Source organism: Thermobia domestica, chromosome 14, assembly GCF_964235325.1.
Source record: "Thermobia domestica chromosome 14, izTheDome1.hap1.1, whole genome shotgun sequence".
Taxonomy (NCBI): Eukaryota; Metazoa; Arthropoda; class Insecta; order Zygentoma; family Lepismatidae; genus Thermobia; species Thermobia domestica.
In genome coordinates this window covers 57112528-57124563 of record NC_137467.1, presented here as the reverse complement: position 1 = coordinate 57124563, position 12036 = coordinate 57112528, and the positions used below count along the sequence as shown (strand labels likewise).

Sequence of the window (12036 nt, the reverse complement as noted above, 5' to 3'; positions counted from 1 at the left end):
ATTGTTATTATGCTTTTGGGTTGCTCTACTAATAAGTAATAATACAAAAAACTGAAATTCTTATGTCGGTGGGCATCCTCCCCTCACAGAATCTCAAATGACATTACTGAAATCTAACAACAAAAATATAACAAAATATACATCCCTATTGATCATATCAGAAGGGCCTGAATCTGAAGTTTCCCATGGTAAAGAACCAAAATCGAAACGGGCCGACTTAAAATATGAAATGGAATCTTTGAAGTGTTATGAATGGTCATGAACAAATTGGTGGAATAAGAATGCCAGGTGGAACGGGACAACCCTGAGAAATCCCAGGCACAGCCCGGAAGTGAACCAGGGAGCTCTCGTGCCACAGCTGTGCACCACAGATGGGGTGGGGGTCGTAGGTCAATATTTGAATGGGTCACTGGGTCATGGACATGACCAACTGGACGTGACCCACTGCGATAAACCACCCACTGCTCAGTGCATTGTAGATAACATGTGAACACTGGCGAATTTGTCTGTGTTTTACTTTCAAGGCCTTCATTTTCTTCCTTTTTCATTTGTTTGTACAGTATCTATTATGTGAGATGAGTATATGTAAGTGAAAAAATAACTTCAGGCACTTTTCGATATTGATATTTGCAACTGTAATAATAGCAACTGTACTCACTACTTGGCTTTCGAAACAAAACCTGTGTGTTTCTAGAGAATTGACTACTGGAAAAAAAATTTTCAACATGGAAATAATTATATATGATAATTAAACTGAAATTCATCGTAATGTGGCCCATAACAAACACTTTACTATGTTATTCAGTAAACGTCAGATCCACTGGTATTGTAACATAGCAGTGCTTCAGCGATTGGGCGTAGAAATTGAAGCTCTAAGTTGTGATAATTTCACAGCTTTTTTTTTAATTACAAGTGTAAACGCTTTAGTCAGTGGAGAGGAGGGCGTGGATGACGATGGGTTTTGGTGTATAGTGAGTCAGAGTGTGTGAGGGGTCGGAGTGGGTCAAAGTGAGTTGTGGTGGGTTAGTGGGTCATGGGTGAAGTTTTCATTGACTCACGCCATCTCTGCTGTGCACTCTAAAACTAAGTAACCATGAAAAGAAATGAACACTAATTCTGAACAAAAACTATCTCACTATAATTGATTTCGTTATGTGTCTAGGGACAGTCAATTTGAATTTCATTGTAACAACACATCTTCCGGTGTCGACAACCAAATTGTCGCTCACTGCAAGGATCTCCATTCAATCGGTTTATTCAACAATTCCCATAATCATTTCACTGATAAATATCGTTATGACCGACTACCATGTTTACATGTGAATATATATTCTTAGGACACCGTTCACCATGCCAATTGCCTTTTCGATATTTTAATCATATTGATTTTATATAACTTTATATTGTGTAACTACTGTAGTGCGAACTACATCATGTCGGCTATACTTATACTATATATATTTACATAAAACCCAACACTTTCAATCTCTGCTACACACAAGAACTTAGATAAACAACATAGATCAATGACCCAGGTCAGTGTTTCTCAAACTTATTTCACGTGTGGACCACACTTTTATTAATCAGAATGTCCTTGTTCCCTTCAAAAGCATGCATATATATAGTACGAGGCATACATATCAATAATCAATCATAGGCCAACTTTGATATGGATAAAGATACGGAAAAAAAGTTGTTGAAATACATGGTTTTGAATCTCAAATGATAGGTTTTATTCACTTGCAGGAGCCCTTTGGGCTCCACACTGGTAAGGTGCCCTATGTTAAATGAAACAGTAGCTTTTTTCAGTTCAGCAGGCCATTGGACTTGCACCAGGGAATTCATAAAAGTTAATTTAAAGAAAGAAAAAAAGAAACTTGCCAAGTGCACACTGTTCCCTATGAGGGAAACACAGACAATGTAGAATTCGTTTCTCAACAAAGTTATTGGGAACAGTTCGCTGAGCTGGCAAGTTTCTTTTTTTTCTTCTTTCTTTAAATCTAACTTTTATGAATCCTTACTGGTGCAGAGTCCAAATGGCTAGGATGACTGAAAAAATCCACTATTTTATATATACTGGGGTAAAAGCAGGGCCGGATTAAGAGGGCTTAGGAGGGATACAGCCCCAGGCTTCCACTCTGATTAAAATTTTAACTATCTAAAAAGAATCATGATGATACTATCATCATCATAAAATAAAATATGACCAAAAATATGAAACATATTTCCGTAACTTTCCTACTATACAGAAATGTATTAGGTGAAATCAGCAGGGGCCTCGTAGCCTTTTTTTTTTTTTGTAGCCCCGGGCCTCCAGATGAGTTAATCCAGCCGTGCGTAAAAGTGAGGAGGAACGCTGGAGGACGCAGCTACCCCACTTCCAAAAATATATATATGGTGTCCTCCCATTTCCTTAAAAGTTATAATGAGCAAGGATAGACACGGAGACGGTGTGACGTCATCCGTCCCCCTACCTTGTCAGATCCACTTTTACCTCTGTATATATACAATTAAAAGCTAGAGAAGAAAGTAAACCACGCTTGGATATATAATTTCCATACTTTTGAGATTTTCAACTACAGCATGTAATATGCAATTCACTTGATATATATATATATATATATATATATATATATACAACGGCTCCGACTCTCCAAAATTTATGTGGGTGCATATCAATGGCGGGACGTGTTAAATGTTTTCAGGGAAGTCTCGATATTTGACTGATTTATTTTTAGTTAAAATCTTTTATGAACACTGTCATAAAAAGCTGTGCTGTGATAAACTAAAATATACCGGTGCTATAAGGATAAGTACTAAAAATCTTGTGGGTTTCGGAGCGCTGGAGCACCCACGTAGTCGGCGCGCATATATATAGAGGAACTGTACCAAACCCGGGCCCGGGTCCATAAAGCGGGCCCCCTCAATTGCTGATCCCGGTATTGGCGTAGAATGCTAGAAATAAGCTAAATTGTAGTTTACCGTTACTGTTGCATGCAGCGCTAGTTCCTGTGTTGATCAGTTAATCCTTTGTTCTGCAATCGACATCTGACGAGTTTTCATACAGTGGAAAGTTTTGAAGCTCCGACGAGCAAGCATTGTTTTCCATAGTTAGTAAAGAGGTAAGTGAGCCAACTATTTATTTATTTAATCTTAATGGTAAGAGGTATGTTCGATGTAATTAGCTAGTAATTTAGACGTAGGAGTGACAAATTATTTGCAGCGAAAGTAAAAACATGTATGGTCGTAAAGTGGGCCCCCTTGTCAATCCTAAAGCGAGCCCCTACTATGTTGTTCAAAAGTAAAAGATATGTTTCATACCAAATTCTCATAATTCGTGCAATTTATTTACAATTTTCAAGAGGACCAAAATGCCCAAAATAAAGCCGAAACTAATAACACAATATCGTGGTCGAGGGCATGGTAGTGTCAAGTCATTATCAAGATCCTATAATCCAGGAAAGTAAAAGACACAGCTGAAGGTGAAAGGAAGAGCCAAGGAAAACGATTCTGATTGTCTCTCAATCTCTGATATAAGGAAGCATCAACAATATTCTCAACTTTAAACGTTCCACCTGGGAAAACATCGTCCACGGATGACGATGCCACATGCATGTTCTGCACTGAAAATTTTTCGAGTGATACGAGAATTGAACTCTGGGTCCATTGTATCATGTGCTCTTAGTGGGCCCATGGAGATTGTGAGGAGACTGAGAAAGTCAATTATATTTGTGACTCTTGCCAGCAGAAATCTTAACTTCATGAAACATTTCATTTATCACGTTTAATTTGGAAGTTTCGGTTCTGAAGTTTGAGGATTTTTTTAGATGCCGAATAAGGAGGTTGGAGAAAGAAAGAGGTTTAGATTTCTTATTTCTACCAGTGGAATATTGGATATTTCAGTTTTGAAAGTTTCAGTCTTCAAGTTTAGTCTATATGAAAGATTGTTCTGGAGTTTAAAAAAGAAAAAAAAAAGACATTTTGATTTGCTATTTCCGTCAGTAAAATGTGGAATATTTAAGTTTAGATATTTTCAGTTTATAAGTTTAATCTATTTGAAAGGTTGTGCTGGAGTTAAGAAAAAGACTTTCATATTGCATTTTGGCCACTAGAATCTGGAATATTTAAGTTTTAAGTTCAATTTTAATGTGTTCTTTACTTTTCGAAATTTGTTTCAATTTCTTCCAATAAAGTCTTTTAAACATTCATATTTCATTTTATTTCAATCCCCAGTGTTTACGATGTTGTTTTTAGCTTAAATACGTAACTCATTTAAAGTAATACAGATTTTCGCTTTGGGTAATTTACCTAAATTTAAAGGGGCCCGGTTTTGGAACAGTTTTTTCGAATGCCGAAAATGCAGTCCATATGAAAATCCATTTTTTCTCAATCCATTTTTTCCTTGATTGCGATGGGAAGAAACAAGCAAAGCAATTACATATCATATTATTCTCAGCCTGGATAGCATTTTTTTCTGATCGATATTTTCTTAGATATATGGAAAAAACAAAATGGGGGCCCACTTTTGGTACAGTTCCTCTATATATATATATATATATATATATATATATATATATATATATATATATATATATATATATATCATCTTATCAGGCAACGATGAAATTATTAAGTTTTAGCAACCAATCTTCGACGATATGTGGAGCCATATGTAATAGTTCTAGTTAATGCACTTTAATAAGGGTCGTTTTCCTTACCTGAAACATCAAAGAAGTATATCCGTCCGCTCGTAAATCTCATTCCAAGTAGTTAGAAAACACTCTTGTATTTTGCTTATCAATTTTGTCCAGCAACATTAGACAACCACTATAAGCACCTGATCACTAGCCACGACTGTCACTATAGCAGACAATAATTCCAGAAACCACTAACAAGAAATACACGACAAACTCTACTACGATTGAAAACTAACCAAAAATACTTAAAAACAACAAGCAGACTCTTAATACCGGTTTGTACGCTAGCCACCATTGTGGGAGGGGAAGGGGAGAGTAAAAAGTCCTTCAAACATGTAAGTAAACAAATTGTTATCCAGTACTTGTCTTCCATTTTTCAAGGGCACTTGTTAAGACGATGCTCTTGATTAACGAATACAGATAAACACAAATGAGATTTCGAACTGTACAAGTATGTGTGTGTGCAGCATACTGCCTGAAGGTCACAAGGAAAACTGGCAGCCTCCCATATTTCAAAACAGGAATTAAGTGATTTGGAATAAGAGTGGAGAGTGATACTAGATATTCCAACATCTGAAACAAAATTTAACACTGAATTTTACATGTATTATTTCAAAATGCTATTACGAAATATCTATGTATGAAAATGCTGGAAAATTTTATGTTTGTGGCCATTTCTTTCGACCATGAGATCTCGAAAACCACAAGTTTTAGAACGTGCCGTTTTCGCTGGTCGATTCCAAATTTTGTGTAATTTGCCAGTTCTCACTCAAAATTTCAAAACTTGTCTTTATTTTCCTATTTTACATTTTAGATGACGTTTTGGCCCTATTGACACCTGTGAAAGGCAACCAGTAGAGAAGCTACGTACAGCGGGTTGATGGACATTTCAGGCGCTTTGCTTTAATCTGAATGCGAAAACCTATAGCACAGCTGGCAACTTCAAAGACTTATGGACCCACAATGTGGCCTACTTGGAAATGGAAGTATAAGAAAAATATATTTGAATTTACTATCATCTATCACTAATCCACGTTTGCCACGAACTCACCCCAATATTATATATATTAAAATACTACATTTATATGTTTGTCGATAGCAATTTATTCCCTTTGAGTGTCTTCCTTTCCTTTGTTTGTGTTCGTAAAGGGACTTGCACAGATATAGTGAGAAGTAGGAAGAAGATTTACGCTCATATTAGAACGGTGCGCTGTGTAAATAGCGCATGTTCAGATAGTAATTCTTACACACACACACACACACACACAAACACACAAACACACAAAAAGTTTTGAGTGAGTGAGTAGTGACTGACTGATCAACACTTAGGCCAAACCGTTTAAGCCAGAAACTTGAAATGTGCACCACGGGCGTCTCTGGCATGGGGACGTATCCCCCCAATATTTTGAAGTACAAAATATTCAATATTTTATTCCAATTCAATTTATTTACTAACGACAGAATATCATATAAATAATAATAATAATAATAATAATAATAATAATAATAATAATAATAATAATAATAATAATAATAATTTGGAATATAATATTCAGGGTATGAAACGATTGTAATCGAAAAATAAAATGAAATCTTTGAAAAAAAATGAAATGAAATCTTTGAGTTTTACGTCCCACGGTTATGCCGGTTAGGCTAAAGGAGACGGTGATAATGAGTGATGAATGAAATGGTGGAATGAAGAAAGTGGGAGGAAACGGGAGAACCCCGAGAAAACCCACGCAAACGGTGTTTGTCCACCACAAAGTTCACTTGGCGAGGGCTTGGATCGAACCCGGGACCCCAAGCACCAGAGGTGAAGTTCTACTACTGAGCCACCGCGGCCGCTACGACTGTAATCGAGTTCTTGATATACCTTAGGGGTCCGTGAAGATAAGCAGAAAGGTAACAAATAGAATCGAAGTTAATAAACAGGTTGGGGGTAGGTAGTACCATTTAAATCAGTTTCTTTTATGTCTCCCCAAATTTTACATGCCAGGGACGCCAGTGATGTGGACAATGCTTAGAATTTGTCACGTACCATTATAAAAGGATTTTTAGGAATGCGACGAGGAAATGGGGAATAGGAGGCGGCAATTGCCATATTAAGATGTCCGTATCTAGGAATGTCTGTAGGTTAGATGCATGAAATTTGATATATGACTTATCATTTAAAATAATTAGACACATGTTTTGACTTTTTTCTTTTTAATTTTAACCTAGAATGGAAGAAAATGGAGAGTAATTAGAAATATTTTAAGATGATGTCCAGAATCCCTTAAAGTTAGAGACATGAAATTTGGTACTTTTCATTCAAAATAATTAAGCATGTATGACAGCGTTTGTAGGTATATGTCCTAGAAGGAAAGAAAATGAGATGTGACTTCCAATTACTATCTCCATAGCTCAGAATCCACTGAATTTAGAAACATAAAATCTGGTATTTGCACTTTCCATTTAAAATTATTACATCCGTGTTTCAGTGTTCATAAACTAAATCGTTAACGTACGCGCCTTTGGCGTGGGAGACCCGGGTTCGTTTCCCAGCAGGAGCTCATGTGGTTCGGATTCCACGTTAATCTCTTATAGCCTCGCTGCTGAAAGGGACGTTAAACTCAAAATCAACTCAACTCAAAAATCACATCAAATCTCTTCTGTTATCCATACACTGACGATATTTTTCAAATTTCAACCAAAAAAAAAAAAAAAAAATGTTCGCCGAAAACTGGGACGTCGGGATACAAATACCAATTCTGGTACGATACGGTACTGGAAATTCCGGAACATATAGCAACCATAAACAAGAAAAGATAAACGTAGTCGCTTTTCCTTCTATTACACTGGAAGTTCATCTGAACAGGACAGATGTCACCACTGTTCAACGAACACAACGCTTCACTCTTTGACTGTATAATAGAGGGCACCTGACTACAATATGATCACCACAAACCATCATGGACGGTTAGAAGCCTTACAAACGATGTAACCATATGTCATACACAAGGTCAGTTGCGCGTGCCATTTGATAGCTTTCGTTACCGCGAAAAGATATATGACACTTATTGATGTTACGTTCAGGTTCATTTTTTAAAGCAATACTAATTCCCTACTGCTAGTAATCATCATATGTAGTAAAACAGGTTTTTATTCGACGGCAACCAGAAGTCACAATTGAGGTACTTTAAATGGGTCCTCTAGATTTATTGAACTCTGTGAAAGCAAATAATCTCCCTCTACTAGTGTATTTATTGAAAGTATCTTACACCAAGTCCAACTTCGAAATCCGTTCCCACATTTCCGGAGACTCGCATTAGTAAGTTAGCATGCATTCCGGTTGTATTTCCGCTGAAATCGCGTAAGATTCGAATACCACGTTAACCTGTAGGCTCATATCTCATATGGCCTCGATGAAAAAAACCTCAACAAAACAATGAAGTCTGTTCTACTTTAGAATAAGTTCGATTAATATTCAGACGAGCCCCCTTGTGGGAAGGGTGCCGATTTCTCTGTATTTTTTTTTTCGGGGGTGGAGATTCAGATGCAGAAGGCACATATGAGGATTTTAAGACAAATTGCATTCAAATTATGCCAAATATTGTATATTAATAAATACAATGCGGGGTCCCACATGAGCTTTGGGCCTCGACCAGGTTCGGCGTCCTTGCCTATCGCCTGAATTTCAGTAGCTTAAGTTTTAAAATTTTGAGTTTAAACAATTTGCTCCTTGCCGAAGATTTTTTAAAAGGTAACCACATTAAAAGTGAATCGATAGAACTAAAGAAGTATAGCAACTTGCATGCTTAGACATATTCTCCACGTTTCCTGAGATGTTAGGCTTGCCTTGTTACATCTTATGGTTTGGGTCTATGCAAGCATTTGGTGTATATGTTCTCAATGTTCAAGACGACGTTTTCCTTTGGAAAGAACTGCACACTCCTGAAACATGCATGATATGGTATATGCTTGAGTAAGGTTGCCGAGTGAGACGTAACAGAGGTTTACCAATACAAACAGATTCAATTTCTGAGGAGGGATATCACTTTCACGATACCTCTTCGAGAATAGATAGTCTCTACTCTTGTTCCGCTTCCGCAGGCAATTGTATACTATAACCGAGTGGGCAGGGCATGTGTTTGCAAAGTTTAAACAAAAAGTTAATCCCTTCTTTTATAATTAATAAAGGTTGGTAAAAAAAAAAAAAGCTTTCATTTCTTATGTATGAAATTTTGCTGGGAAGTAGTGATTCTCAACCTTTTTTGACTGACGACACACTTTACTCAGCGTGTAGGACATTGACACACACTTGTTTGATATTTTTATTATAAATAATTCAGGACTATAGAAGCAAAACCTGCTAAATCCATTTTTCAATTCTGTCAGGAAACAAAACAAAAGTGACTGCTTTATGTTTCAGAATTGTTGAAGAATTGTTTTGTTTAGTGGTTACTACTTAATGCAGATGAGCGAAAACTACCACTGAAGGAAAACAATTGTTCAACAATTCTGAAACATAAGGGAGTCACTTTTGTTTCGTTTCCTGGCAAAATTGAAAAATGCATTTAGCAGGTTTTGTTTTTACACCTCTGAATTATAACAATAATAATATGTATTAAAATAGTGAAACCAATCAGTTTTTATAATGACTCTTATGTAGCACTGAGCATTATTGCTAACGCTGGAGGTACTGACTGGCACAGTCTGTCTCGATTTTAACTAATTATTACCTAGGTATTAAATTCTTCACGATTTTTCAATTCTAAAATTTCGCGACACCATTAGAGAACTGTGTGACACCAGTGTTGCGGCACATTGCATGAGAACCGCTGGTGTAGTATAACAACATCAAAGTGACGCTAGTGTACACAAAAATAACGAATTACGAATTTACGGAAAAAGTGTATGCCATCTTGCGGCTACAATCGTAAATAATCACACCAGACACCCAAACGTATAATTTTGGGGTTGAAACAAAATTTACAGAATATTTCAGAATGCCACATATCCTTGGGATTTCGAGTTTCCTTAAAAGTTGAAAATTCGAGTTAATTCCGACTTTTAAAGTTAAGAAGCTACTACATAAGAAGAAAAGTAATCAAGACGTCTGGAATGTATCACTTTACATATTTTTTTCTATAGTGCAAGCATCATTTCATACTTGAACTTGACACAGGGGCCGCGGTGGCTCAGTGGTAGAGCGTTCACCTCTAATGCATGGGGTCCTTGGTTCGACCCCAGCTCGCGCCAAGTTAACTTTGTGGTGGACAAACACCGTGTGCGTGGGTTATCTCGGGGTTCTCCCGTTTCCTCCCACTTTATTCATTCCATCGTGGTATTCATTTCTCATAATCACCGTTTAATTCAGCCTAACCGGCATAATCGTGGGATGTAAAACTGAAAGATTTCATTTTCGACACTTGGAACATGTGCGCCACTTAAAAAAAAAAAAAAAATGTGATAAGAAGAATCCGACACAAGTGCAAGGAAGGGACATTCCCTTAAAGTTATTTAATTATTTTCTACAATAAAAAGTTATGCAAAGTTGATCATTATAAATAAAGATATCCTAAATACTGTAAATAATGTGAATTCTCTGAATATTGTGAATAATGATACGTGTACATTTCAGGGAGAAAGAATCTTTAAGTCCCATCATAAATATGCGCACTTGGTTACAAATAATAAGCATGGTTGTCGAAGTAGAAACCTATTCATGCATGTAAAAAAGAAAGTATGATAATGCAGATAGACTTTCTCACTTCCGCAACTGTCTATAATGCATGAATTTCAGAACCATTCATGTGTAACCCGCATTCTATAGCTTTTATACACATCTGAATCGTACCAAGCTGTGTGGTCCAAAACTTCCTCCCTCCTCAAAAATTCACTCTAACTCACGCCACCTGTTGACCCTTCAAGATGTGGACTAAAATGTCCGGTAAATTTCTGGAACTGAGATGAGATCCAGTGATTAAGCCAGAAACGATCATCTATAGGGAAGTTGTTGCCCCTTATATCTAATGCATCTTATCAACTTCGCTCACCATATTAAGGGGGATTTGCTTACAATAATATGTATTTATTTTTATTTAAAAGTCCTTCAAGCTTTCGGCTCGTCTGCAAATTATCTGCACGCTAGCGACATCGCTAGGCGTTAGGTAATAAAACCAGCGACAACTATTAACATGACTGAATTACTTGTATTAGGAACGAATAAGTTAAGCATGACTTATTTCCGCCAGTCCTTCCGCCATCATTTGTTTCCGATAGGTTTCAACGCCATGAACTACATATGAAACTTACAACGGCTATGTTTTGTCTCTACCAATTAATATTAAAGAGAACTGTAATTTTAGTTTAAGTTTCTGCAAGAGGCCAAACGAATCAAAGATAAGGAAGGTAAGAAATTGTATTTAAGAGGAAATAAAAGAAACACACACTGTCCTATATTTTGTTTACCTAGAAGACGTTTTGTTGGAACTGAAAATACGCCTTTGGAATTGAATAGCTTTTGAGTTTAATGTCCCTTTCAGCAGCAAGGCTATATGAGACAAGACCTACTGATTAACGTGAAATCCGAATTATATGAGCTCCTGCCGGGAATCGAACCCGGATCTCCTACGCCAAAGGTGCATACGCTAACCGCTTAGTCACGAAGGAGCTCTAGGCTGACAAGACAAGTGACGAAACTACTTCACTCATCTATTAGTAGAAGTCTGGGCAGATCTATTATAAAATATCGCATCCGCAGTATCTCGATCCGTATCCGCAGTATCAATACAATTCAAAAATTATTTTTATTGTCTGCTAAACATGGCAATTATATATATATATATATATATATATATATATATATATATATATATATATATATATATATAACAGGACATGATAAAAGCCGGAAGGATAGAACCCCTACACGCACTCAAATTGAGTGTTCCCACTCGATGTGAGTCATCTGGACCGGGGGCAACAAATCTGTTACGGTTTACGTCAACACAATTCAAAATTTATATATTAGTTTGCAATGTGCAGCAGTTACAATCACTTGCTGCATTATTTGAGTTTAGTTGTTATCTGCAAATTCTGCGAAGACCATTACGGAATACGACAGAAGATTGCAAAAATTGTTAAAACATTTTAAAAAGGAACTGCATGTCAAAGGTTTTCTCAACAGGTAAAAAATTAAGTAAAAATTATCAAGAACGTGCACTTCCTTTTAATAACTATACAAGCTGCTAATATCGGTATCTACTTACATTCCATCCACTAGGTAAAATAATTTTCAGTCAAACATCTCAAAAACTTACCTGAAAAGAGAATAAAAGACAGGATATTAATAACT

The 12036-nt window shown here is 36.5% G+C and overlaps 1 protein-coding gene across 5 annotated transcripts in view; it reads right to left on the bottom strand.

Moving 5' to 3' along the window:
• The window catches only part of lilli (AF4/FMR2 family member lilliputian), a 561135-nt gene that overhangs the window by 264639 nt on the left and 284460 nt on the right, over positions 1-12036 (bottom strand). Inside the window, exon 1 of one of the 5 annotated variants that reach the window (XM_081737948.1) lies at positions 4719-4873. The exons of the other annotated variants lie outside the window; for them this stretch is intronic. The gene's annotated coding sequence lies outside the window, so the exon portion shown is untranslated. Of the gene's footprint in view, positions 1-4718; positions 4874-12036 lie in introns of those variants that run through there. 5 annotated transcript variants of the gene reach the window in all.